A 9,982-nucleotide genomic window follows, 5' to 3' on the forward strand; every position below is an offset into this window, starting at 1 on the left:
AAGACTCACTTTTTTGTGATTAATTTTTAATTTTTATATTTTAATTAATTTTTATTGGAATGGAGGTGACTTATAATGTTGTGTTTGTTTCAGGTGTACAGCAAAGTGACTCAGTTATACATATACATGTATCCACTCTTTTTTAGATTCTTTTCCCATACAGGTCATTACAGAGTATTGAGTAGGGTTCCCTGTGCTATACAGTAGGTCCTTATTAGTTCTCTATTTTATATATAATAGTGTGTATATGTCAATCCCAATCTCCCAATTTATCCCTCACCCCTTTCCCCCTTTGTTTTGTTTGTTTTCTACATCTGTGACTCTATTTCTGTTTTGTAAATAAGTTCATTTGTACCATCGTTTTTTAGATTCCACATATAAGTGATATTATATGATATTTGTCTTTCTCTGTCTGACTTACTTCACACAGTTTGAAAATCTCTAGGTCCATCCATGTCACTGCAAATGGCATTATTTCATTCTTTTTTATGGCTGAATAATATTCCTGATTTGACAGTCTATCTCATGCTCAGGAAGCTGTGGAGATTTGGGTTATTTTCTTATTTTCTTCATTGGTGTGTGTTACATCTCATTTATTAGTAGGCATGCAGGTGGCAGAGAGGGAAACAGACTTTTGGGAGGTTTGTTACTTTCTCCTTTGATACCAAAGGAAGGACACCTGGGTTGTCACAGCTCATGGATTTACACAAACCATGTGTTAGAACTCAGCCTAAGTTACTAAGAATTCTAATGTTAAAAGTCTTTTCCCTCCACCATATTCTTTGCTGGAATTCACTGCATGCTGTACCAAAAAACTGGAGGGCAATTACAATGTAAATAGATTGAAGGCAAATTATTAAGGCTTGTGGAATATAGTACTATCAGGTAATACACAAAAGATATGAACACTGAACATCTGAATAAGTCCGTGACAAGTGACCGTTTTGTGGGGTCCTAGGCTGCAAAGCAGCGAGGCCTTTGGGGGCCATCAGAGTCTCTGCAATTTTGTCTTAGAATGAAAAGAATACTAGGGGGCTTCCCTGGTGGCGCAGTGGTTGAGAGTCCGCCTGCTGATGCAGGGGACACGGGTTCGTGCCCTGGTCTGGGAGGATCCCACATGCTGCAGAGCGGCTAGGCCCGTTGAGACATGGCTGCGTGTCCGGAGCCTGTGCTCCACAACGGGAGAGGCCACAACAGTGAGAGGCCCGCGTAGCGCAAAAAAAAAAAAAAAAGAAAAGAAAGGAATACTGGGACATCCAAGAAAATGCATATATACATATTTAAACCCTAATTAGGAAGTATAGTCGTTCCTCTGTTTCCGCGGGGGATTGATTCCAGGACCCTCGCGGATACCAAAATCCTCGGATGCTAAATACCTTATAAAATAGTGGAGCACAGTCAGCCCTCAGGGTTTGTTTTCCATCCTCGGTTGGTTGAATTCGCAGATGTGGACCTGTGGATACAGAGCACCTGCCGTGCTCATTCTTGGCTATTAAGACAGGGAGAACTTCAGCGATCACTAATTTAACCTCTTTCTTTTTTAAAAAAATTTATTCACAGGTGTATACGTGTTCGTTATAGATTCTGAATAGTTTTATGTGTGTGGGTTTAGTATTTTCTCCATGTATTGTGCTTGTCTTTTATTTTTATGTTATTTTTCATCACACATTGATTTAAAAACTTTGAATTGATCAAATTATGACTCCTTTGCTTTGCATCATTTTTTTGAACAGGAGAAAATCATACAAAAGTTTAATAACATGTGTACATGGGAGAGACCCAGGAAAACTGAGTAACTCACCAAAATGGCAGAGGTCCTCACCTTAAATCTGCATTTTGTTTTAAAATAACTTTTTCCATCAGCCTTATTGAGGTATAATTGACAAATAAGATTCTATATATTTATAGTGTACAACATGGTGATTTGAGATATTTACCACAATCAAATTAAGTAACACGTTCATCTGTTCACATAGTTACCTTTAAAAAAAACACTTTTTAAGAAATTCTCTCCAAGGTTGTAGTATCTTATACTGAGTTTAAGTTTTTTTTTTTTTTTTTTTTTTTTTTTGCGGTAGGCGGGCCTCTCACTGTTGTGGCCTCTCCCATTGCGGAGCACAGGCTCTGGACGCGCAGGCTCAGAGGCCATGGCTCATGGGCCCAGCCACTCCGCGGCATGTGGGATCTTCCCGAACCGGGGCACAAACCCGTGGCCCCTGCATTGGCAGGCGGACTCTCAACCACTGCGCCACCAGGGAAGCCCACTGGGTTTAAGATTTTTAAAGGGCTTATGCCCATCCAAAATTTGTTTTTGTGTTTGGTGTGAATAAGGAATCAAATTTTATTTTGTTTTCCTAACATTGTTTATTAAGGGGTGCATCCTTCTCACCCCATCAACTTGTCCTGCCATCTCTGTCGTATCACATCCATGTGTGGGTTTGGCTTTTCATTCGACTGCATTTCAAAATGTGTCTATTCCTGTATACTTCCACATGGTTTTAATTACTAAAATTTTATGTCAAGTCCTGCTATTTGGTCAGGCAACACTTCTGCCACATTCTCCTTTTTCAAATTACTCTTTTATTTTTTTTAATTTGTTTATTTTATTTATTTATTTTTGGCTGCATTGGGCCTTCGCTGCTGCACATGGGCTCTCCCCAGCTGCGGTGAGCGGGGGCTACTCTTCGTTGAGGTGCGCGGGCTTCTCATTGCGGTGGCTGCTCCCGCTGTGGAGCACGGGCTCTAGGCACGCGGGCCTCAGCAGTGCTAACACGTGGGCACAGCGGCTGTGGCTCGCGGGCTCCAGAGCGCAGGCTCAGCAGGTGTGGCACATGGACCTAGCTGCTCCACAGCACGCGGGATCCTCCTGGACCAGGGCTCGAACCCGTGTCCCCTGCATTGGCAGGCAGATTCCCAACAACTGCGCCACCAGGGAAGTCCCTGAGGTTACTCTTATATATTCCAGACTCTTTCCTCTTATACCAGGATTTGTCCTCTTCGGCTCTGTGGACGTTTGGGGCCGGGTTATACTTTGTTGTGGGGGAATGTCCTGTGCTTTGGAGGATGAGCAGCATCCCTGGTCTCCACCCACTATATCTTCAGACACTGTCCACTGTCCACTTGGGGGCAAAATCACCTCTGGTTATTTTGGGCATTGATGGAAATTCTGTTAAGTTTATAGATCACTTTTGGGAAGAATCACTGTCATAATATCAAGTTTTCTCAAACACGAACGTGTTTCATCTCTCTACATTTTTCTCAATCTAATTTCATGTCTTTAACAATATTTTCTAATTTCCCCCATGAAGGTTGTGCACCTCTTTTGTTAGATTTATTCCTGGGCACCATGTACTGTGTTTGTTATTATTTTAAAAAATCATGTCTTTTCCAGCTCTAATATCTAACTGGTCGTTGTTGGCCGAAAGGAGCATTTATTTTGTGTGTGTGTGTGTGTGTCCATCATGCACCTGAGAATCTTGCTGAACTCTTTTAAATCTCATAGTCTGTCTGTACATCTTCCCAAATGTTCTATGGAGATAATCATATTGTCTACAAATAACCACAATATTGACCCCTCTTTTAGCATGCTTGCACCTTTAACTTCTTTCCCTCATCTTACTGCATTGGCCGCGACCTCCAGGAAAATGCTGAATAGTAGCCGGGTTGGAGGGACACTTTTATTTTACAAGCAAAGAAGCAAAGCTTTGTCCTTGTCCAAGGTCATTCAGTGAATCAGAGCAGAGGCAAGGCTAGATTCTAAGGTTTATGAACTTCTCTTTCCTTTATTCTTTCTTACTTCTTTTGTTTTGGGTTAGTTAACATAAAAACAATTTGCTGTCAGAACTCTTTTGACTTTAGACCTATAAAAACCTTAAAAGAAAGTTACATATAGTCTTTTGTGCTGGTGGAATATAAGGCATCAGCATCTTGATACTTACATGAAGCTTGTGTTATTCTTTGAATATAAAAGCATGTCAGCTATTTAAAGCTTACATCTACTAGTCTGTGAGTATGTTCCCACATCTTGTTAGAGAGAGGTATTAAGATGTGTGGGTCCTATGATAAAAGTAGGCAAGTTTTATGGATCACATAAAATGAAGCGGGTACTGTGCTAGGTCCTTTTAAAGTATGATTTCATGATGTCTATACAGAGGTGTATATTATTATCCCCATTTTACAGGTGAGGAAACTGAACGTGAAAACATTAAGTAACTCGCCCAAGGCCTCTTGTTTTTAAGTTTGCAGAGCCTGGACTAAAACCAAGGTTGGATACCAAAGTGTATGATCTTCGTGCTGCATACTTCGGTTACCATCAGGCGTACACATGGGAAATTAACATCAGATGAATTCAGATTCCCTTTGGAGGGTCTAGGGACTAACTCTTTTCTCTGCTTTAGATCAAATGAACTCTTTTCATTGTGTTAGCTTAGATTAAGAATGTATGAAAAATAGGGCTTCCCTGGTGGCGCAGTGGTTGAGAGTCCGCCTGCCGACGCAGGGGACACAGGTTCGTGCCCCGGTCCGGGAAGATTCCACATGCCGCGGAGTGGCTGGGCCCATGAGCCATGGCCTCTGAGCCTGCGCGTCCGGAGCCTGTGCTCCACAACGGGAGAGACCATAACAGTGAGAGGCCCGCGTACCGCAAAAAAAAAAAAAAAAAAAAAAGAATGTATGAAAAATAAAGCTAATGAAGTTGTCTCTTAGTATTGCTTCCACATAAGTATGCACAAAGCAGCAACATGTTCGCGTTAGTAAACGTCTCTGATACGCTGGGCACATTATGCATATTATATCTTATCTGCATAAAAATTTTGGGAGGAAAGGCTTATTAGTACCATTTTAGGGATTAGGAAACTGGGGTTCTTAGAGGTTTGGTAACAGCTAGTAAGGAGCAGAGCTGGGTCGCGCCCCGCTAGACACCACAGCCGGGTGACCAAGCGGGCTTGTCAGCTCAACGCTGTGCTTTGGTCACACTCGATTCTCAGTGGAAAAAATGTACCTCAGCAGCTGCGTTTTAAGGCATCATTTCCATCATTGTGCAGGATGTGGAACCCAGGAGAGGCTTCTATAAACATGAGTACATGTTCCCAGACAAAGGAGATAATATCTCTGACAAACAGCCATTATCCAGAACATCTCCTAGGCTGTTTCTCCTTGTTTTAAATAATGCACAGCGAGCTCTGATTCAGGTGTGCTTCTGAGAAATCAGCAGCTTCCGCCGTGATTTCTGTGATATCTGGGTGTGATGAATGAGAGTATCTGTTGATCATGGAGTATACCACTTAATCAAGCACTTTGGCTTCGGATCAGATTTTCTGTATTTTTAACTATAATTATAGCTATAACCAACAGTACTTAGCCTGCTTTATAATTTACATAGTGATTCCACATTCAGTGTCTCATAAGCATTTAATCCTCAAAAGAGCTCTGCTTGGCAGTCATTAATATTATCCTTATAATAATGTTTTTAGATTGTCCACATGTATCGACAGAGACAGCCAAGAGATATTGTTCTTCGAGAAGAGTGAGCTTTCACACTATGGTTTAATATGGTGCTACTTTGGGTTGATTGCGTCCAGAAAAGAAGATGACGGAATATATATATGTATATATATATATATATATATATATATATATATATATATATGACTTAGTGGTTATCTCCAGCAGTGAGAGTTTCAGAAAAGCTTCCTCATTCATTTTATGTTTGTATTCCTTCAATTTCTTAAAATTTAATTTTTATTTTACACATATAAATAGTTCCCTTAAATACACATTGTATACAAGTACAGATGTACACAGGTATATCGTTTTAAAAAAATCATGTTGCATAAAACTGGTAATAAGACAGTAGCATTTGACCCCATCTCTCCCCTCACCTCGTCATTGCTAGGAGGTAAAGACTTTGAACTCTTCAGCTGTTTGGTCTTTATTTCTACATTTCAAACTAAATGTTTTTACTGCTATTTCTTATTATTGTTCAATCTGAGATATTCCGTCTTGACTTCCGGCTATGAACGATGAGGATTTAGAATGGTTGTACACGAGCCTCGCATCCCCCCACCCCTCTGTGGTCCAATCACAGGTGAGTATCACTTGTAGCCCAGACACGTCACGTGCTACAGTTACTCTTCATCTCATGTACAGAGTTTCCCTCCAGAGTTGGTACTAGTCTCTTTTAAAAACCATTTGCTTGTTATTTAAAAAAAAAAATTACCAATCACTAATTCATTTTAAAAAGTTTGCCAGAAACCTGTTTCTTCTCAAGATATTCAAACAGTTCAGGAACCCATCATTTTATCATATTGATGACATTGCTCCTAGATGTCCCTATTCTCCTGTTCCAAGGTGGTATGGCCTCTTCCCAGGCCTGCTGACAGCGGTCATCCTGGGAGTTCCTTTAACCATCCTCTGATTCTCTCTACTTTTCTTTTGGGATGGAGCCCATGTTTTCTGCATCCTGCATCTTATTCTTTCTTGATTTACTTCTCCTCCCATTTTAGCAAAGCATCTCTCAGGTTGCTTCCTGCAAAAAAAAGTTGCCAAAAAGATGAATTTTTTTTTTTTTTTTTTTGCAGTACGTGGGCCTCTCACTGCTGTGGCCTCTCCCGTTGCAGAGCACAGGCTCCGGACGCGCAGGCTCAGCGGCCATGGCTCACGGGCCCAGCAGCTCCGCGGCATGTGGGATCTTCCCGGATCAGGGCACGAACCTGTGTCCCCTGCATGGGCAGGCGGACTGTCAACCACTGCCCCACCAGGGAAGCCCAAGATGAATGTTTTGAAGGCTTGAAAGTTCGAAATGGCTTTATTCTACCTTTACACTTGTTGATAGTTTGGCTGAGTATAGAATTCCATGTTGAAAACAGTTTTTCTTCTAGCTTTGGTGTTGCTATTGAGAAGTCCAAAGACATTTTGAATCCTAATCCTTTGCATACGAAATTTTATTTTCTCTATGGAAATATTAGGGTCTTCTTTTTATCACCAATACTGTGAAATTGCCAAATGATAGGTTTTGGTGTGGCTCTGTTCTCACCTATTTTGACAGGCATTTGATGGGTGCTTTCAGTTCTTATAAATGTTACTTAGTCATTTATTTTATTTTATTTTATTTTTTTTGCAGTATGCGGGCCTCTCACTGCTGTGGCCTCTCCCGCTGTGGAGCACAGACTCCAGACGCGCAGGCTCAGCAGCCATGGTTCATGGGCCCAGCCGCTCCGCAGTATGCGGGATCCTCCCGGACCGGGGCACGAACCCGTGTCCCCTGCATCAGCAGGCAGACTCTCAACCACTGCGCCACCAGGGAAGCCCAGTCATTTATTTTTAAATAATATTCTCCTTTCTGTCTTTTTGTTCTGGAACTCTGATTATTGGGCCTCCTGGACTGATCTTCTGATTTTAAAGATATTTTAAAATTTAAATTCTATCTCTTTTATTTCTTAAAAGGGACTTTCTTAGCTGTATTTGGTAACCTTCTATGACATAGGCATTTATTACGGATTTGTGGTTATTACCAAGAGCGGAATGGCCATGGCAAAATGGGATATCTCAGAAGACGCAGCTTGTTTTATTTCATAGAGGGGACTTTGCAGTTGAAATACCTTGTATGTCCACTCTAATGGGATTCCCATTCATTCATTCACTCACTCATTCATTCAATAATTCAGCAAATGTTTATCGAGGGCCGACTCTGAGCCAGAGGCAGAGACTTCAGCATCAGAAGTGGTTACAAGGGTTCCACGGTCACCGCTGGGGAAACGGGAAGGCGGCCTTACCCTCCCCCACTCCACTCTCTGACCCCATCCCCCTGAATAGATGGCCAGTCAACTCCCCTGTCTTCAACCTTCCTCATTAGACCTTTAGACTTCATCCCCCCAACACTGGACCCCTCCAATTCCTTAGCTTTACTGGGTTCCTCGGGGTGAACATGCTTGTCTGCTCGTATCTGTATCTCTCGGCATTTGGTTCCATCTTCCTCGGCTCTGACACTACCTTTAGATGTGATAGAATACGTCGTGGCATGTATGGCTGCTATGAAGCATGCCTCATTTCTGTTAACAGGCACACACAGCAGATGCTCTTACTATTGGCCTTACCGCCAACGGCGCAACCGGCCCAAAGTTCACCTGCCCACACCTGAGTGCGTTGATCGGAGCCCGCTTTCCCACGCAATCACCCACAGAGATTGAAGACTTGAACATGTGCCCCTTCTTGGCTGCTTTCCATTCCTTATCTCACCTCCTTACTCCTCTGAGTGTATTCTTCACCCTCACAAATGAACGACTGGTGGCTGAATCCTTAAATTAGGGTGTGAGGCTGGGAAACCCAAGCAAAGTCTTCGTTTTAGATCTATGGGTGATTTTCAGCAAGATGCATGGATTTGTATTTCTTGTTCCATCAACTCTAGACTATATCGTGATCCTTCATGGTCTAAGATGGTTTTCTAAGATGAGATATTGTTTCCTCTCCCATCTCCTTCACCTTTTCTCTTCTTTTCCATATGTTTTTTTCCAGCTGTATCTTTACTTTTACACTGTTTAGGTTACTAACATTTACTTTCTGTAACCATATTTAAATCCTCTTGGATTTTTTTCTACAAGTTGATTCTAAAAGTTGAAAACCCGTAAGTACACATCGTTGTCCCTTGATAATGATCTGTAATTACAGCCAAATTGTGTCGCCTGCCTTCTGCATGGGTTCAATGCCATAAATCCTAGGTCACTGCTCAAAGGAGCATTTTTGTGGCACCAGGAACAAATGGCTACCCTCTTGTTACACACCATTACTTTCTCACAAACGTGTCACATTTTAGTCTGTTTTATACCAGGACTTTGATTCTCTTGTATGGTTTTTGTTTATGCTGGAGTTTCTCGCAGCTTTTCTTTTTTGTTTTAGAGACAGGTACCAAGTCACGAATCTTTTCTGACTTGCTGATTCTCTCAGTTGACTCCACACGAGTTTTTCCTAAAGATCTTCTTCTTGGAGGCTGCCTCCTTTCTGTTCTGATTCAGACCGATTGCTTTTGAGACTGACTCTGTGACTCTCATTCTTATATTTCTTTTCATTGCATGTCAGGGTTAAGTCTACTGTTTCTTTTATACTATTCTTTCATTTTTATTAGTTGTCATTCTTCTTTTGCTGTGGCACAGAGTTAAGTAATTTCCATAGAAAAGATGTGTGAGAGATTTATTTTCTGAGTCCTTGCATGATCAAAAATGTATTTTTTAGCGCAGATTTATTAAGAGTTTGGTTAAGTGTAAAATTATTGCACACATTAACTTGGGTATAAATTTATTGGATAAATTAATTTTCCAATGTAACCTTGAAAGCTTTCTGCATTGTCTGATAATACCCAGTATAGTTGATATTCGTATGAGTCTCAGTCCTTTGTATTTGATCTATTTTTTTTCTGTCTGCAAGCATCTTGTATTTATTTTGTATCCTTAGTGCTCTGACACTTCAGAAGTATCTATACAGTTCTGAATCATTTTTCATTCATTTTTCTGGTACTTAGTGAGCCATTTTAATGTGAAGACTTGGATTAAATCCTCTGGTAAGTTTTCTTCTCTTATTACATGGCTTTGATAATTCTTTCTGAAACTCCTGTTTCTAAGATCATTTTCCTGGATTGATTCTCTATGCATGGTGCCATCTCTACCACGTTTTTGGTTGTTTTATATTTGCTCTGTGCTCTTGGGAATTACCTCGGCATTATCTCTCAATTCTTCCATTTACCTTTTAAAATCAGAAAACACATTTTTAGCTTTCAAGAGCTCTTTCTTATTCTTTGTTCTTTTTTTTTTTTTTTTTGCTGTAAGCGGGACTCTCACTGTTGTGGCCTCTCCCGTTGCGGAGCACAGGCTCCAGACGTGCAGGCTCAGCAGCCATGGCTCACGGGCCCAGCCGCTCTGCGGCATGTGGGATCTTCCCGGACCGGGGCACAAACCCGTGTCCCCTGCATCGGCAGGCGGACTCTCAACCACTG

This window comes from Delphinapterus leucas, chromosome 15, assembly GCF_059928025.1.
Source record: "Delphinapterus leucas isolate spDelLeu-1000000601 "Yukka" chromosome 15, BTC_Dleu_Yukka2, whole genome shotgun sequence".
In the NCBI taxonomy this organism is placed as follows: Eukaryota; Metazoa; Chordata; class Mammalia; order Artiodactyla; family Monodontidae; genus Delphinapterus; species Delphinapterus leucas.